At 47.0% G+C, this 20,038-nt stretch overlaps 1 protein-coding gene across 4 annotated transcripts in view; it reads right to left on the bottom strand.

The window, feature by feature from the left end:
* Nucleotides 1-20,038, bottom strand: part of LOC147740938 (acyl-coenzyme A amino acid N-acyltransferase 1-like) — a 162,801-nt gene that overhangs the window by 128,033 nt on the left and 14,730 nt on the right. The window contains exon 1 of one of the 4 annotated variants that reach the window (XM_086952224.1): nt 10,926-11,181. The exons of 1 other annotated variant lie outside the window; for it this stretch is intronic. The gene's annotated coding sequence lies outside the window, so the exon portion shown is untranslated. Of the gene's footprint in view, nt 1-10,257; nt 10,592-10,925; nt 11,182-20,038 lie in introns of those variants that run through there. 2 more of the 4 variants (XM_086952226.1, XM_086952225.1) reach the window with 2 other exon arrangements.

Raw genomic sequence — 20,038 nt, 5'->3', positions numbered from 1 at the left:
GTCACAGCGGTTCAGGCAGCATTGATAAAAGCGAAAAGCGAAACGCATCTACTTTTTAGACACATTGAAGTAATATGTGGGAGTCCCCGTTAGTGCCTGCTTCTTCCTTTGGGAGTGTTTATTTGGAATATTTTCGTGAGTCCATCCTCACGTTGCAGTGCACCCGACCGGCAAGAGTTCAGCTGCTTTTGGTGGAAAGGAGAACCTGAATATATTTATATATATTGACATATATCTAATTAAAAATAATATTAAATACATTTTAATTTATATTATAATTTAGTATTTTTAATGTAATATATGTGTGTATACATAACCATTTAAAAAGAAATGTACATAACCATTTAAAAACAAATAAAAGATTAAGGGCCCGATGTAGGTAATTAGTATTTACGGATTCGTAAATACCGAATTTTACAAATTCGGTACTTACAAATCGGTAAATGCTATGTAGGTATTTTTACCGAATTAATTACCGAATCGGTAACAATCGGTAATTACTGAATCGGTATTTACCGATTCGGTAATTGCCTTTAGGCCCATAGGAACCAATGGCAATTGCCGAATCGGTAAATACCGATTTGGTAAAATTACTGAATTGACAAGGGGGACAGGGTGTCACTTTGACACCCTGTTGCACCCCTGAATCAGGCTTGTGTGCCATGTGGCACACACATGTGGAATCAGTAAATTTACAGAATCTGTAATATTTAGGCCCCTACATCTGAAACTACAAATACCAGTCGGTAACGGCCGAAATCGGCCGTTACCGAACGGTATCTTTCCACCTACATCTGGCCCTAAGTAAAATAAAAAAAATATAATTTACTACAAATAAAACATTCATAATTATACATTTTATAATTTTAACTAAACAAAAATGTGATCATGTAAATTTAGCCAATATAAAGTAAACTATCACATTTTACAATTCACACATATACTATTACACATATACATTTCCCACTACAATTTATACAAGAGTAGGCAAAGTGTTGGACTCAGGAGGGGTAAACTTTACAAGTCACACTACACGCAGTGCAAAAGTAGGGAAACAGTTGGGTTACACAGGAATATCATTTACTATTCGCTCTGCAGTCAGTGCAACAGTAGGGAAAGTGTTGGATTGCAGAGGGTCAAATTTACAATTCCTAGTCCAGTCGGGTTCAACAGTAGGAAAAGTGTTGTATTGCGTGGGATAAAATGTACTATTCCTACACCAGTCAGTGCAACAGTAGGGAAAGTGTTGGATTTTTGGAGGGGTCAAATTTACTATTCCCACTCCAATCAGTGCAACAGTGTGTTGGATTGCGGAGGGGCAACGTTTCTGATTCCCACTTCAGTCAGTGCAACACTAGGATAAGTGTTTGATTGCGGAGGGGTATTATTTACTGTTCCCACTCCAGTCAGTGCAAAAGTAAAGAAAGTGTTGGATTGCAGAGGGGTAAAATGTACTATTCCGACTCCGTCCAGTGCAAGACTAGGGAAAGTGTTGGATTGCAAAGGGGTAAAATGTACTACACCCACTGCACTTTGTGAAAGATTAGAAACAGACGAATTAACTTCAAGAACATAAAATATTAGCAAATATATATATATATATATATATATATATATATATATACACACATACATATATACACACACTAAAAATATTTAAATATGAATAATATATATAATTGTTTTGAAAAAATATACAATTTACGAATGCAATACAATGTTTAATACATATCAAAAATTAATTACAAATATTATTAAAATTAAAATCCCTAACTACAACAGAATTAACACATGAAACAATAAATAACAATTAAAAAGGAATAGTTAACTATTTTTAAATGTGTTATTACTTAAAATACTTTCTACCCTATAGCTCTACATACTACACAACACACATCTAAAAAACATTAGAACATTTACACATTTTACATAAATAATTACCAATTAAAATATTAATAATAATTAACTGATTATAAAATAATTATCTTTAATTACTTTACCACCCTTTATCCATAAGAAACAACCCACACCTAATACATAAATGTAACAATTTTAGTTACATAATTATAAATTAAACAATTAATAAAAATATTTACCTGACAATAAAAGAATTGTATTTAATTACCTTACCACACTTTACCTCTACAAATGCAACAACTCACACCTAATATATGACTTAAACAATATCTTAATTACACAATTTACATAATTATTGTATCAATTAAATTAATATAACTAAACATTAAAGGGCCGATTATGATCGCGGACGGACTTGCGTCCGTCCGCGATCACTGAGGAGGAGGGGACGTCCGCATGGGCTGCGGAGTCCCCTCCTGTGCGATTAGGATGTGACCGCCACCCTGGCGGTCACATCCTCTATTTTCAACATTGCGGCGGGTGCGGCTTCAAGCTGCACCTGCAGCAATGTTAAAAATGCAGTCATTGCATTTGCATGCAGAAAGAGGCAGGCACCTTGCGGTGCCTGCCGCTTTCTGCATACAAATGCAGGGGGGTACCATAGGTACCCCCCCATGTGCACCCCCCACACCCCGCTTCACCTAGGGGGCCCGCAACGGGCCCCCGCAGTGAAGTTACACATGCTTTTCCACGGCGGAAAAGCCGCCGCGGAAAAGCATGTTTTACATCCCATCCTAATCTGCCTGACGGTGTCTGGAAAGACACCGTCACCAGATTAGAGCTTTTCCGCCGCGGTTGTAAGCCAACCACGGCGGAAAAGCTGCGGATGGAAACCAGGACCCACCAGCCATCCTAATGTGGCGGTGGGTCTTTGGTCAGTCCGCTGCGGTTTTTCCGCATCCTCTGGGCCGGCGGTGGCTTCCGTCGGCCCCGAGGATGCGGAAAAACCGCAATCCTAATGAGCCCCAAAGTATTCATTATTATACTTAATTTCCTACACACCCTTGCCAGTAGTTCTGAAGCAAAGCTAACTCCTAAGCTGTATTTAGCCTCTCCAAGCTATGTCAGGTGTGATTCTCTCCAATGTCAGTGAGAAGCATGTCAGAGGATTCAGCCAAGTTGTGTCTTCTCACCCCCCTCTGAGCTTAGATACGCAGTGGTGCACTCTCACATTTAGACCTTTCATCGCTTCTGATTTGAACTCCATGTTCTCAGGGTTGGTCCTGCTGAAGCCTTCCACCTCATGCTATGTGCCTCTTCACCAGCACAATGGGTAGGCCCGCAAACTTGCAAGCGGCTCTCTTATTTTTAGGGAACGGGAATAGGGCAAGAAAACAGACCTCATGCTGCAGCTTCATCTGTCTATCAATGACCTGGTTTAAGAAGATGAGGAATACCTCCTCACTGCACCGCTCGACTCCAGGGCAACCCTAGACCATGTGGAAAAACCTTGCATCTGCATTACTACAACTACAGAATATCACAACTTCTCTGAAATTATAAATTAATGTTTTGGGGTGAAATATAAATCCGGTGTACAGCTGTGTCACCTTAAAGCAAACATTCCCGAGATCCCCCAGTGTGGCACTCAGTATGCTTTCCCATGATGACACGATGGTGAATGCCCACTGCCCGTTTATACCTCAGCACACCAAGGAAGCCCAGCCCCTTGCGAAAGCAAGGAATGCCCAGTACAAAGTAGAAAATGCTTTCTCGCTTTACCCACAGTTGCCATTCTGTGCGTAAGACATCTTATCGCCCTTCCTCTACACACACTTGCCCCTTCCTACTAGGAATTTATGGATTACTTGCCCAGTAGGACTTGATATTTTCTTGGAGTTCCATCCTGATATTAGTCACCCACCAGTGCTAACCCTTTTCTCTTCTAAGACACCAAGCATCTTGCACCCTCTCCCTTACAGAACTAAGGTAGTTTTGACAGAGATATCTTAGCCGTGTGAGATGTTGGCCTGTGTACGCACTGTAGGTAACACATCCAACAATACTTGGCAGAGCTCTCGCTCTTCCTTTGGGTTTGAAATGGATTCTCACCATTTCTCTAGCTGTAGGGGTCTTTCTGCCCCACTCTTGCCTAGTCTCCCTAGTTCTTCCAACCACCTGGTTGCCTGCTGGTTGGGCAGTCCTGATGGCTACGACAATGGTGTTCCAGATCCTGGGTGCATTGATGGGAAAGGCCTGCTTTTATTTTTACACACCTTAGCAGCAGTCTGATGGTTTCTAGGCTGCAGGTGTTTCAAGAGCCAGCAGTGGAGAGCTTATGAGGGGGTGCTGGTCATGAAGGCTCTGTAATTGAAGATCTAGGGATGTCATTGTAGAACATGTGCTGAGGCCCCTATAACTGGGTTATTCGCTATCCGTTTAGGTACTTTGGGCCTCATAAGGATGGCGGATGGACCTTCGTCCGTCCGCCACCCCAGAGTAGAAGGGACCGTCCGCAGGGGCAGCGACGGTCCCTCCGTGCAGATTAGGATGTGACCGCCACCCTGGCGGTCACATCCTGTATGTTTAACATTGCGGCGGGTGCTGCTTGAATCAGCACCCGCCGCAATGTTAAAAATGCATGCAAATGCAGGGGGGTACCATAGGTACCCCCCATGTGCACCCCCCACGCCCCTGTCACTCTGGGGGCCCACAACGGGCCCCCAAAGAAATCTCCTTACGCCTTTCCACGGCAGAGAAGCCACTGCGGAAAGGCATCTGTTTACCCCCATCCTAATATGGCTGGCGGTGTCTGTTAGACACCGCCTCCATATTAGAGCTTTTCCGAGGCGGTCGTAAGGCGACCGTGGCGGAAAACCGGCGGACGGTCTTCCTGACCCCCCAGCCATCCTAATCTGGCGGGGGGGTCTTTGAAGGCTCCGCAGCGGTTTTTTCGCATCTTCCGGGCCGGCGGACACTTCCGCCGGCCCAGAGGATGCGGAAAAACCGCAATCCTAATGAGGCCCATAGTTGGCTGTGCACCTTTATCATGTGCACGTTATGTATGTGTGTGATATTTCTGTAGTGCTAACCTAGCCAAAAGGCATCAGAGCACTGTTCATGGTCAACGGCAAACAAAGTCAATGAGTAATAAGAGAGGAAGCTGACATGTGGGCTGTTAATGTAGTGTGATGCAGTGTTCTTTTATGAGGTTAGACTTCAGCTCTTTCTTAAATTGAAGCAGTGATGGAGCAGCCCTGGTGGATAAGGGGACGCTTCCCCAGATCCTAGGTGCATAGGTGGAAAAGATTTGTTGTCTTGTTTATTTTTATTTTATACTTCTTATCTACAGTCTGAGTGTTTTCTGGGTGTGGGTGTGTCGAGAACCACCAGAGATGGCGAGCCTGTCTGCAAGATAAGCTGAGATGCTGGTTGTGATGGTTTTGTAAATGGAGCAGCTGGTTTTCAAGATGGTGCTGGCTGGCAAAGCAGTTCCATCAGAATGCGAGTGATGTGGTCATATTACTTCAGGCCCGGGACGAGACATGCTGCGACATGTAGGGTGCCCTAAGGGGTGCCAGAGTGTAGTATGGGCAGCAATGGAGTAGGTGTGAGGTCCACCATCCAGATGAGAGAGCTGGGACCATGCTGTCTTTGTTTTAGTTTTTCATGGAGAATCTTAGTGATTTGGCATTTGGTGATAGTTGGGGGTTCACATAGTACTGGACATCCAGGTCTGAATGATCTGCAAGCAGTGTCTGCGGCACTGGATGTCTGAAACAGAGGAGACTTTCAGGTAGAGTTGTGTATCATCATCGTGTTGGGGAATCTTGATGCTGTTATGTGTGAGCAGTGAATGCAATAATGCCTCTATGACCATAAATGTACTAATTTGAGAGCTACGTAGGTCTGAATTCATTACCTCCGTAAGTTTTCAATAAATGAACTTGATATCTTGTTACAACTCGTAATTGTAGGTAGACAGGCAACCATAAATGCAGAAATTACATTTTTAGATTATTTCATCAAGGTAGTTTCTTTAGTCTTTCTCAAATTTTTAGACTGTAGCACAATAAATACTTTACATGAAAAACAAACATACAAGAAAAATGGTTATTTACAAGTCTTCAACAGTATTGAACAACAGACATTGATCAGAAATGTCCTACTTCATTATAGACATATATCGGGATAGAGAGCCCTACTTATCCTCGATAATCATTCAATGAGCGGTCCAAAGACTGATGAGGTCAGAGAGTACCTTGAGCACTTTAGGGGAATATAAACCACTATTAATTGGCTAAACTGGTCTGTCCATGAATTCATAAATTAGGTCTGGCGATACTCTTGGCCTCCTGAGGTGAAAAAGTGAGCGAGGGGTTGCGGACGCATTTCGACCTTCGTAGGGGGGTGGGGGACCAGGAGGATTCTAAGAAGGTCTTCCTCAGGGCTGGTACTTAAGTGTAGGACACTATTGTGAGTGAGAGCTTTCCCTTGAAACCAGTCCAAATGTACTTTCTCTGTCAAGTGATGCGAGTTACGTTTTGTTGGTGTTCTCTGTCTCTAATGACGGTTGAATTCAATCTTTCAGTTGTGAGTGCTTGCGCCTCATCGAACTTGTTTCGCTGCTCCGACTATCCAGTCAGGCCTCTCCGTTTCCGTGTTTGTCACGTGTGATAATGAATTCAGACCTACGTAGCTATCAAATAATACTTTTATGGTCATAGACGCATTATTGCGTTAACGTTTAACAGATCTAGCCTCTATGTTCCTTAACTGAATCAGTCCCCAGCTTCATCATAAATGTTATGTGTGAGCAGAGCACCAAGCGGCTCCATGCAAAGGTAGAAGATGACAGGAGACAGTATGGAGGCTTGGGAGACTCCAGACATGATCGGGATCTTTTGTGATGTGCAGATGCCCAAGTGAATAAACTGGGGTTGGTAGGAAAGGAAGGAGGAAAACCTGAGAAAAACATTGTTGATGAAATCCATTTGGTTCCATCTTTTGACCATGTTGAAGGCAGATGAGAGGTCCAGTAATATTAGGAGGCAGTGGTCATCTTCATCTGAAAGACATTGTGATGCCGCTTTCCGGCTGCAAACCCTGTAACCTCTTTGGAAGAGTCCACATTCATTTCCTTACAGGCTAGAGCTCTCATTTAGAACAGGTTACAAAATCTGGGTGACTACGTCCCAGATTTGGCTAGTGGTTTCTGAACTGCGGTTTCCCAAAGATGCATCCCCAGACCATGGTGGCCTCCTCCTCGGTGGCCTCCCCAGGCCATGTGTGGCCTCCTCCCTCAGTGGCCTCCCCAGGCCATGTGTGGCCTCCTCCCTCGGTGGCCTCCCCAGGACCTTGTGTGGCCTCCTCCCTTGGTGGCCTCCCCAGGACGTGTGCAACCTCCTCCCTCGGTGGCCTCCCGAGGCCGTGTGCGGCCTCCTCCCTCGGTGGCCTCCCGAGGCCGTGTGTGGCCTCCTCCCTCGGTGGCCTCCCCAGGCCGAGTGTGGCCTCCTCCCTCGGTGGCCTTCCCAGGCCATGAGCGGCCTCCTCCCTCGTGGCCTCCCCAGGCCGTGTGTGGCCTCCTACCTCGTGGCCTCCCCAGACTGTGTGTGGCCTTCTCCCTCTGTGGCCTCCCCAGACTGTGTGTGACCTCCTCCATCGGTGGCCTCCCCAGACTGTGTGTGACCTTCTCCATCGGTGGCCTCCCCAGACCATATGTGGCCTCCTCCCTCTGTGGACTCTCCAGACCGTGTGGCAGAGGAGGTTTCTGAGGTGGGAGTATCAGGCAAGTAACACTACTCAGCCTGCCTCGTTGCCAGCCTTCAGAGAGAATCTCTCTTCACTATTACCCCCATCTGACCCCAGACTCTGCAGTACACTCCCTTCCAGGCCTGATAATCAATTTTCTACAATCTCTCTACCGTGCACCTTAACTCACAGCTAACCTTGATCCCCAGCCCCATATCAGGCACCACCTGGTTTCATTCTCCATAATCCCACTAAAAAGATTTGTAAAATCACCTTCAAACTGAAAACCCTGAATATAAGAGTAAATATAATTAGCACACACTTTAAAATATGTTACGCAGTGGCCCTAATGACCCAACTGCTAATTAAAAAGCAAAAACATTACAGGGTCTATTATAGCGCTGGTGCAAAATTATTTATTGGTGTCCCACCACTGACCTCTTACTCGCTAGACACCTTTACTACCACCCTCCAACAGTGCACTTCATCTCTCCTTAGCCCCTTTCAGTCATGACCTCCTCATCAGACTCCCTCCCTTCCTGCCCTTCACAGTGTCCCTCATCACTCCAAAGCCCCTCCCCATGACCACCTCCTCAGACTCCCACACAAATACCCTCCACCAGTGCCCCTCATCGCTCCATAACCCCTCCCCCCATTGACCTCCTCCTGAGTCCCTCACTGCCACCCTCCACCAGTGTCCCTCATCGCTCCAAAGCACCTCCCCCATGACATCATCGGATTCCCTCATTGCCACCCTCCTCCCAGACTCCCCCACTACCACCCTCCACCAGTGCCCCATATCTCTCCGTAGCTCCTCCCCATGACCTCCCCCTCCTCGGATTCCCTCATTGCCATCCTCCAACACTGGCCTTCATCTCTCCGTAGCCTCTTCCGCTCATGACCTCCTCCTCAGACTCCCTCCCTAGCACCCTCCACCAGTGCCCCTCAGCGCTCCATAGCCCCTCCCCATTACCTCCTCCTCAGACTCCCTCCCTACCACCCTTCACCAGTGCCCCTCATCACTCCAAAGCTCCTCTGCTTCATGACCTCCTCCTCAGACTCCCTCCCTACCACCCTCCACCAGTGCCCATCACTCCAAAGCAACCCCCCTCATGACCGCCTCCTCAGACTCCCCCACTACCACCCTCCACCAGTGCCCCTCATGACCTCCTCCCAGACTCCCCCACTACCATCCTCCACCAGTGCCCCTCATCTCTCCGTAGCTCCTCCCCATGACCTCCCCCTCCTCTGATTCCCTCATTGCCATCCTCCAACACTGGCCTTCATCTCTCCGTAGCCTCTTCCCCATATGACCTCCTCCTCAGACTCCCTACCTACCACCCTCCACCAGTGCCCATCACTCCAAAGCAATCCTCTCATGACCGCCTCCTCAGACTTCCTCCCTACCACCCTCCACCAGTGCCCCTCATGCCCTCCTCCTCAGACTCCCTCCCTACCACCCTCCACCAGTGCCCATCACTCCAAAGCAATCCTCTCATGACCGCCTCCTCAGACTACCTCCCTACCACCCTCCACCAGTGCCCCTCATGCCCTCCTCCTCAGACTCCCTCCCTACCACCCTCCACCAGTGCCCATCCCTCAAAAGCAACCCCCCTCATGGCCGCCTCCTCAGAGTCCCTCCCTACCACCCTCCACCAGTGCCCATCATCACTCCAAGCAACACCCCCTCATGATCTCCTCCTCAGACTCCCTTCCTACCCCTCATCACTCCAAAGCAACTCCCCCTTATGACCTCCTCCTCGGAATCCCTTCCTACTACCCTCCACCAGTGCCTCTCATCACTCCAAAGCCCCTCCCCCATGACCTCCTCTTCAGACTCCCTCACAAACAACCTCCACCAGTGCCTTCCATCTCTCCGTATCTCCACCCCTCATGATGCCCCCTCGGATTCCCTCATTGCCACCCTCCAACAGAGCCCATCATCACTCCATAGCCCCTCTCTCATATGCATTTTATTTCTTGTATAACGCTACTCGTAGTGTAGGGTATCACAGTAATGTACATCACACACACATTATGCAGATACAATGATTCATAAAAGTATCCAAATCAGCCTGTAGGGAATGTCACATAAGCTAATGAAGATTACCAGGTGTAGGAATCACATCTCATCCATGTTGCTGGGCAATATGTATTAAGAGGGTTGGGTCTGGAGAACCACAAACACAGGATTTAAAGCATACCCCAGTGGTTGGCTATACTGATTAGAAATTATATCTGCCCAAACTCTGTATTGCAACATTAGAATAATGAAATACTGGGAAAATTCGAACTAACTAGCAATACAAAAAAAAATCTAATTATACCATTCTGGTTTGTATACACGTCTTTGATCACACTGTCCTATGTATCAAAGGATCTCTGTGACAAAGGCAGTAACCCACTGGGCTATCCACGTTAACTACAGTTCTATTTCATTTAAATACTACAAACCAAAAAAAAGAACGCTCTCCAGCAAGATCAACAATCCCCAAGGTTATTTGGACATTTAGTTGTCGTGCATCCTTGCAGAACCACTCATGAATGATACCAACGATTTAAACACACGATGTAAATGAAATAAACACGGCGTTCTAAGTATGTCTTTCTTACAGATTTAAAAAACACAATAGCCACACATTCTCTTACCTGCTCCTTACTAACTCTGTCACAGACGGATCGGTTAAACAAACAGCTCAAGGGGTCAGGAAGGTCAGGAAAACGAAACGGCAAAACAAACTCCTCTTTACCAGCAGAAAATAATTAATTATCCACAAATCCAGTTCCAACGAAAGGCTTTGTCCCCTTCGCAGTGCCCCTAATGTACCTGCACGAGTCGGCGGGGACACAGCCCACCTGCCTAATAGGAGATGCGTGATTGGGGGTGCGAGCCCAGGCCCAATCACGCAACTCCTAAAGAAAGATAACGTTCGAAGAACGTTTTAACTTGCAGTGGCCATATTCTGCTGGCCTTGCTGACGTCACTGCCAGGGCCAAGGGTTATGTTTGGGTGGGCCAGGCCAAAGTTTGGGTGGGCCTGGTTATATAATCGGACCATACCAATAAATTCACGTTCGAGTCACAAATACGATGGCTTCAGAACGGAGCCCAGATTCTGCTCGCGCTTCGAAACCATACGAACAGGTAGTTACTCTGCGCTACGCAAATATCCTACACAAAGTTAACAGAGGTTGTACTATTTTACTGACAAGATGTCAAAGTATAAGGGTGTGCACGTTCCTCAAGATATAAGGAACAAGAGATGTATTCTTTAATGTGAAAAGTCCATTATTTCCCGACACCGCCTGCTTCCTTACCTGCCTCAGAGTGCACGCGCCGTGCTCACAGGTCCTCGAGCCCGCACTCTCCCGAGAGCCCCGTCGTAGACGCAGCTGCACAGAGGGTCCCTTCTGCTCCACACCGCTCTGCGAGTACGCGCGCGCGAAGGGGGTGGGGCGGTCTTTCTGTCAATCATTGGCAAACCAGCAGCACCGGCCAGCAGGACACAACGCAAGCCCGGAGGCCCCGGGCCAGCAGGACACAACGCAAGTCCGAGCAGGAAACTGTCCCGCCGAATGTTTTTTTTGTGTGCAGTTTTTATATAGCGCTGAGATATTGGAGCGCTATACATGCGCACCAGTTACATTACACAAGGACACATTCAGGTTTTGGTAAACACGGGGAGATTAGGTGATTTGCCCAGAGTCCCCAGTTCCGAAGTCGGTAGCTCTGACCCTTATGTCACACCTTTCTCCTCTTGGCGGGAATGCCACCTGACTAGTGTGACCAGTATTTTTAGCTTACCAAAATTAGGTATGTTTAAAAAGTGTTCCAGAGCTGCCTTCATGATCCATGACTGATGGGTAAATCATACATGCCAAAATACCAGATTCAGGCTGAAAAATACTTCTGCATCAATAGAAGAGAATGAGAGAAATGCAATCTCCTGATTATTGTTTTTTAATTCTCCTACTCAGTGCTGGTCCTAGGCCTTCTGAGGCCCTGGGCGAAAGGGAAGATGTGAGGCCCCCCTAATCTATACTACTATAATAAAGTAATAACTTTCAGTATTTGAGGCGGGTAAACTCAGGAACCACAGCGCCAATCTACACACCCAATACACCGTTGAAATCGTTAGGGTGTGTAGATGGTTATAGGCTATATAAATGACAAAAAAAAACGTTATTTACAATATTTATATTTAAAAAAAAGTAGTCCCCCCAAAGTAGCACCGGCCGCGAGGTGCGTGCTCACATCAGCACGGGGAGGAGAGGCGTCCGAGGAGTGGCGGACATGGCGCGGTGGAGGAGCGGCGGTGGACAGGCGATAAGGAGCAGAGCGGTGGAGCGGAGACATGAGGACCGGTGGCTGAGGCGCGAGGAGCGGTGAAATGAGGACCTGCGGCTCAGGTAATGCTCCGGGGACAGTGTCGGGGAAGGCGGGTGTCAGGAAACACCCGTTGCAACGAAAGTATTGCATTGCGCTTCCATCCAACGCGACTAGGACATCTCGGCAGGCTTCAGAACGCATGGAATTACGACGTATGCTATAACATCGCATGGACCTTTAAGTCGCTCGTGATTGCATAGCATCTGCATCGGGTGGCTGTTTGGAGGCTGATTTGGGTGACGCTGTTGAAATAAATACCGGCAAATACCACGCTGAGGGACATGATTTGGATGGCGCTGTTGAAATAAATCCGGCAAATACCACGCTGAGGCACATGATTTGGATGGCGCTGTTGAAATAAATACCGGCAAATACCACGCTGAGGCACATGATTTGGATGGCGCTGTTGAAATAAATACCGGCAAATACCACGCTGAGGCACATGAAGCTAAACATTATAAATACACAGTTGTTAAAATATGAGGCACTTGATCCAAACAGTACGATGTTGAAATAAATACCGGCAAATACCACGCTGAGGCACCTGAAGATAAACATTATGAGCTAATACCCGTAAATACCACGCTGAGGCACCTGAAGATAAACACATGAAGGCACATGAAGATACATAAATAATTTAAGATAGCGTAAAGAGATAAAAGATTCGTTTATGAAGGGGAAGGTCGTGAGTTCAAATCCCCAACTTGCAACAAATGCTACAAATAATTTATGCAAAATGTACATTTTTGAGAATGTTGTATGCTGTCACCTGAAGATAAACATTATGAGCTTACATTAAATACCTCGCTGAGGCACATGAAGATACAAATGTGGGGGAAAAAAAATACCATGCTGACTGACTAGCTTTTCTTAATTAACTTATGATAGCGTAAAGAGATAAAAGAAACGTTTATGAAGGAGAAGGTCGTGAGTTCAAATCCCCAACTTGCTACAAATAATTTATGCAAAATGTACATTTTTGAGAATGTTGTATGCTGTATAATTTTTCTGTTACGTGTACATGAAAAGCTGTTTCGTCATGTACATCCATGTACGGTGGATGGATGAAGGGTGTATGGTTGGGCGGGTGAAATGCTGGGAGGTTGAATGGACGGGAGAAAGGCTGGGTGGATGAATGGATGGATGAAAGGGTGGATGGTTGGACGGGTGAACGGCTGGGTGGATAAATGGATGGATGAAAGGGTGGATGGAAGATGGTTGCATGATGAATGATGTATGGATGATGAGCTGGTGGATGAATGATGGGCTGATGGATGGGTGAGAGGGTAAGTGACTGTCGTTTGTAATGAACAAAAATTAATATTTGGCCGAACAATATAATATGGTTGCATGATGAATGATGTTTGGATGATGAGCTGGTGGATGAATGATAGGTGGATGGATGGGTGAGAGGGTGAGTGACTGTCGTTTGTAATGCACAAAAATGAATATTTGGCCGAACAATATAATACAGCGCTGACTGTCCAAATAACCATTCACAGAAGACAAGCTGGGTCTCTAAATACCAGCTTCCCAATAAAAATGTATGATAGTATAAAGAGCTAAACGGAACGTTTATGAAGGGGAAAGTCGGCAGTTCAAATCCCGAACTTGCAACAACTGCTACAAAGAATTAATTCCACATGAACATTTTTGAGAAATTACGTAAAGAAAAAAAAATGCGATGTTCAGGATGTTAGGGCATTAATACTGTCAATATTGTATGCTGTATCATTATTCATGTACGTGTACATTCAAAGCTGTTTCGTCATGTACATCAATGGATGCATGGATGGATGGATGGATGAAGGGTGTATGGTTGGACGGGTGAAACGCTGGGTGGTTGGATGGACGGGAGAAAGGCTGGATGGATGAAAGGGTGGATGGAAGATGGTTGCATGGATGAATGATGTATGGATGATGGGCCGGTGGATGGATGGGTGAGAGGGTGGGTGAACGGACGAAGGGTGTGTGGCTGGACGGGTGAAAGGTGGAAGGCAAGATGGATGCATGGATGGATGGATTGATGGATGGATGGGCGGATGAAGAATGGGTGGGTGTATGGATGGATGGATGTGGGGCTGGTAGGGTGCGGATGGATGAAGGATGGATCAATGGATGGATGAATGGATGGATGAATGGAAGGTGAATGGCCAAGTGGGGTGTCTCAGGTAATTAGTATTATGCCGATGTTCCCAAAATTACAATTATTGTTATTTGAACTCCAGTGGGCCTCTGAATGTCCATGCCAGTTTTTAGAATTATCTGCTGCCATCCGCTGCACCAAAGAGAGGCTCGGAAAGAATTGGATGGTGCTGTCTTCACAGCAGGACGGCCGTATTAATATATTCAAACCCCAATGCCCCAAACCCCAATGCCCATAGAGATCCCCTTTCAAGTGAACCTCCTTTTCCCGCTTTCCCTCACCCCGCATGGTCTAACCCCATATGCGTGATTCTTGGCAAAGCTTATGGTCCAACTGTTACACAGCTTTTCTCACAAATGCCAACATTTCAGGAAAATTGGTAAACTCCTTATCACTTGAAAACTAACGTGATGCAGAGATTACCCGAATCGTCCCAACAATTTAACAAGGACTCAAAAATTTGAATTGCCACTTACTGAGAATTGTAGAGATTCTTTAACAAATGTAGAGAGATAATGTGCGAAGTCTAATACCCCCATTACATACGTCTGGTAAATGGTGTGGCATTTATCACACTTTATAACGTTATGCAGAGTCAACGTTTATTGAGGTCAATAAATAACACCCTACTCATTTTGGGGGGGCGTAACATGTATGTTTTCTTTGCTTTCCGCACCAAAATTGTTTGCATGTCTTACTAAATACTGAGCGTTATCCCCCCAATAATTATTGACACGTTGGAGCTGATGATATTTATTACAAAACAAATAATTGTGATACTTGCCGTAAGAGGAGTTGCCACACATATGGCAAATACACGTGCTGCTCGTAATGAGGCAGATCAGCTCAGCATCATGTGACTCAGGGCAATAGCTCACGTAATCTCCCCTGCGGCCCCCAAAGTCTAGAGACCCTTATGGGTGATTAGGTGGCACTGGACAAATACCGAGTTTTTGCAAAATGTGTATTAACGGGAAGTGAAAAAACTCCATCAGTAAAGACAGGAGGTATTTTGTGAGCCATTAAGACTAACTGGAAAAGCATGGATTGGGCCTGCAAGGGAGGACGGATCTCCAGACCTGCATGTGCTTTCCTTACACGAAACAGGCTAAAATTAAAAAAAAGAGTTAAAAAAAAATAGGGTTACATTACTTGCAATTTACAAATTAAAATATACCATACTAACAAAGTAATAAAAGTAGAAGATTTGGGGTCGAAGGGGACGGAAGGGGGGGCAGGGGAAGAGGTGGGTTCTTGCAGCAAACACAAAAACCCCGTTGTTTTGCCCTGCGACGTAATGTACTGCGGGGTGATGTTCGGGCCAATGGGAAGCAATGCAATCGCGTTGCAAAGGGATGCAATGTCATTGGTCACGATGTAATGGAGGAAGCGATGTAATAGATGCGATGTTACAGCGTGCGATGTAGCTGACCCCGATGTAGCGGCATACATCCGCGGGTGTCGGGCCAGGCAGGGGACGGGAAATTACTAAAACAATGATCGGGGTAGGTGGGGGACGGGGCGGGCGGGTCACGGGCTGCTGGCAGGGCCACGGGCTGCTGGGCAATGTCGGGGCAGGCAGGGGTAGGGGAAGCCTAAATGCTCCCGGACAAGGTCGGGACGGGCTGCTAGTAAATCTATAAATCATGAGCCTGCACTCTTTAGGTCTCGGGGCAATGTGGTGCGTGCGTTTCTGCAGGACACTGGGTATGTCCCCGAATCCCCCTCCCCTCAAACTGTTTTCCTGCATTCCATCACCTCTTGCCTAGGCACGAAAAGTCAGAGACATTGACCCCTGGTCCCTGCCCCCTCCACGCGCTCAATCTGTGCAAGAAAAAGAGCAAAGAGTTGTAGCCCAAACTCATCACTTAGGAGGTCCTGGCGACTTGCAGACATAAATGCAGAAGACAGCACATTGCTTTTCTACTCTGCGTAGGAGAGCTCGCACTTCACTAGGTGCAACTTATTTTACCTATGTAGATTTCAGCTGATTTCATCCGCAGGAACTCCTTGCCTATGTCTAAAGGCATGCATGTTTATTTTTTTATTTATTTTTAATCTAGAGAACTTCTTCGGGCAATAGTTTAATAAAGTCTAAAAAACATACTCTGCGACTAGACGCAGGAAGCACCAGTTGAAACTGGTTCACTGGAATTTCCAATAGTGATTGCATGTGGCGAGGGCCAGGGGCAGTCTGTCACTGCTGGTTTCAGTTCCCACACCGCCGAGGTGGCAGGCACTGACTTTGTAGTGAGCTACCTCCATGTTCCCACCCACAGCCGGGCCGGGCATGAGCAGAGAGATAACACAAGGATGCATCTACTAGATTATATAAGGGGAGGGAGACAGGCAGGAGGAAGGAAACGCAGGAAGTGATGTCATGTACCTGCCAAGAAATCAGAATAGGGCCAAGCGGAGGGACCCATAATTTGTGAGCAGTGACAGCTTCAAGGTTGTTGTGCCTCAGTTTGGGGAGAAGGTGGGCACCTCCCAGCGACACCCACAAACGGATTAAAAACATACTCAAAACAAGATGCCCCAACATAAGAGAAATATTGAAGCAAGATACCGCAATATAAGGTAAATATCTCATAAAGACGCACCGACACGAGGCAGGGAGAGCTGAAAGTTGAAGACTGTGCCTCGCCAGCGACTATGGCATCTGGGAGTCTGGAGAAAGGCTTTTATGACACACACGCCACAAGCCATGCGACTTTCTTATTAATTTTGAAATGAAGAAACAGCAATTAGATAATGGGACCCGGTACAGGATGATGAATAAATAATCGGCGATGAGTGAATGCCTGCAGTGATGCACGAAGAAACGCAGCAAGGATTTCAGGGCTTAATGTAGAAACTTATGACAACGATGGACCAGGAGTCTCTCTCGTATGAAATTTCATCATAATGTGTATATATAATAATATAGCAGGAGCCGAGGTCTCACTTCTTACCTTAACCCCTTCGACGCTCATGACGAGCTCAGCTCGTCATGAGGTACACCTCTCGTACACTCATGCCGAGCTGAGCTCGTCATGAACAATGGGTTTTACAGATTTTCAGCGCAGGGGGGGAAAATCATAAGAGTTGATGGTGTTAAGACGTAACGTTAACCAACTTATGCCAACCAACATCCACAAACGGGGCCCGTCCCGAACCGACTCCCGACTCCACCCTCCTCCTAGCAAGGGAGCGCGCGTACGGGGTGCATGCTGCGTCACAGTTCTGTTAACTACTCCAGAGCGGGGGCTGGCTGAAATGATGTCCAGGGCCGTCATTGGTAGCGCTTTCGCACGCTACCAGATTGACGGCCCTGGCACCCACATCATTAACGGCCTGGCCTGGCGCCCGCGCACTGCGCACGGCACCACCACCACTAATCTAGGGGTCACTAAGCTAGGTTGTAGGGTGCGTGCGCCGTGCACGGTGACTGACGGACTGCCTGCCCTTACTGTAATGTGACTGTTATTAGTTACTGCCTCAGCTGCGCGAGTGCGCGCAGCGCTCTTTAACCTAATTTCATGACGGGCCACGGGGCGGCCGGGGCCGGTTGGCAGTGGGCCCCCTGTTCTGCAATCTACTGTGGGGCCGGCGGCGGAGCCCCCAGGAGCACGAGGCCCTGGGCAGCTGCCCATACCGGCCATGCCTAGGACCGGCCCTGCTCCTACTTGCCTCTTATAAAATATTGCCATGTATGAGGTAAAGTCTAGACAGCCAAGCGTGCGAAAACGAATACAGACCATTTTATGTCGTAAAGTCCTATTTATGTAAAACGTCTGGGCCTTTGCCGAGTCTTATAACGTGAACAAATGTCAAGTTGTTTACTCTGAGAAAGATGTCATGCCCTTCCCACTGCCCCTCTCCTCCAGTGCCCCCTCTCTTTCTCATCAGGGCAGCTTAACGCTCTTATCATATAGTCACTGCAGGCAGCCGCATGCGAGCACAATCTGGCATGGCAACCAGAGGTGCAGCTGGTGCAGTGGCACCTGGTCCCAAAGGTGGGAGGGGCTCAGCTTGCACTACAGCAACTGCAGTTAATTTAGAGACTGGCTGAGCGCTGGCTTTGCGCTTACTTTTTGGAGATGGAGAGAGGAGGAGGGACACGGAGGGACAGAAAATACGAAAATACGAGAAGAGAGAAGAAAGGGATGAAAGAAAATGAAGGAAGAATATGTGACAGAATGTGGAAAGGGGCCTGAGAAAAGAAAGGGAACGAAAGGAGCCAGATAAGGAGTGAGGAAGGGGGTAGGTCGGCGGGCATAAGATAAGAGGAGCCACTGAGCTGGAAATCCGCTTGTTGGATTTTAAGGATGCTGAGGAAACTTCTCAAACTCCTGCCATGGGAGGCCCATAAAACGGTGTTATAGGCACTAATTCTGTCAAGACTGGATTTGCAAATGTCCTATACATTGGACTTTCTGGTTACCTTATCCATAGATTGCAAACGATTCAGAACATGGAAGCCTGCCTTCTATTCATTCGTCCAAAATATGCCTCGATCACTCTGTACCACATCCAGCTACTCTGGGTACCAGTAAAGAAAAGGACCATCTTTACGGCTCAGACTATAGCAGGCTCGGCCTCCTGTAAAACTGGCCCCTCATACTTGTACAAAAGGCTAACCTTGCATTGCCCTCAAAGAGCCCTCCTCTCTTGGTCAGCCTGTCTTCTGTGTATCCCCTTCACTAAAAGGAAGAAGTGGGGTGGCTCTGCCTGCTCGGTTCTAGCAGCCAAACAATGGAATGACCTTCAACTTCCCCTGCAGATGCATTCCAGAGAAAGAAACTGTTTCATAGACAATTAAAAGGCCATCTGTTTAACACCTTCCATGCTCAGTATGCTCATGACGGCCGGGAGCCGCCCGAACCTTGCCGCTCCGCCCACGCGCAATTAATTCCCCACCTGTGCGGGATAATTACCCAGTGGGCAGAGTTCGGACGACTCCCGGCCATCATGAGCACACGCCTACTGTGACTCATGACGGCCGGAGCCGTCCTGAGTACCCGAGCGCCACGCCCAGCCCGACCCGCTCGCACCGCCGGGGAATTTGTCCCGCGGCGAAGGGGTTAAGGACTGATTCCTTTTTCTTGCCCGTTCTTTGCCCAGCATCCAGGCACTCTAGTAGTAGCTGTGCACTTTATAAGACACCTCATTCATTCATAAGACTTGAACAGGCATAGGGAGAAGAGCAGGAGATGGGCCCACTACACCCCAGTTGCCTTGATTTTACTACAGAGCTGAGGGGCCCATTTTTAGGTCGCGCCTGGGCAGCGCATGCGCTACAAGCCATGCAGTATTGGAGCATGTACTTGAAGCCCAGCCCACTCTGCGCCCATATTTGTCATTGGCTTGTGTCCGTGCCTTTCTTAAAAGATGGAATCTGATTTGTTGTTAGGCTTATTAGTCCCTCCTTAGTACCCCCTTGTCTTTATTTGTAACCTCCATGAGGACTGTCCCTTTTACTTCGGATATTACAGGGTACGTATTTTTTAGTCAGTAAGCACTATTTTCTTTGCTGAGTTTCTCTTACTGTAGGAGGGCAGAGGGTCTCTCATGCACAGGTGTGACCACCAGCTCCTTTATTTAACTTGTAACAAATAGGGAGCTCTTCAGGGGTCATGGGAGACAGAAGGGGGCATCTCAGCAATACCTTCAAGCATTTTGAATACAAAAGATCTTGCATTTGTGAGAGTTAAAGGTATTGGCATTGTAAATGGCAATGTCTTTTATTTACGTTTTAAAAACCAAAACATAAATAAAAGGCTTTGACATTTCCAATGCTAACAGCTCAAACTTGTCTAAATCCAAGACCTTTTGCATTGCAGATGCTTGTTCTTGTTGCATTTATGGCCCTTGACACGCAGGCAACACCACTGAACATAATTCAGATGGATA

Source organism: Lissotriton vulgaris, chromosome 1_1, assembly GCF_964263255.1.
Source record: "Lissotriton vulgaris chromosome 1_1, aLisVul1.2, whole genome shotgun sequence".
Classification (NCBI taxonomy): Eukaryota; Metazoa; Chordata; class Amphibia; order Caudata; family Salamandridae; genus Lissotriton; species Lissotriton vulgaris.
Note: the sequence above shows the minus strand (reverse complement) of the source record. Positions and strands in the feature narration are given on the sequence as shown.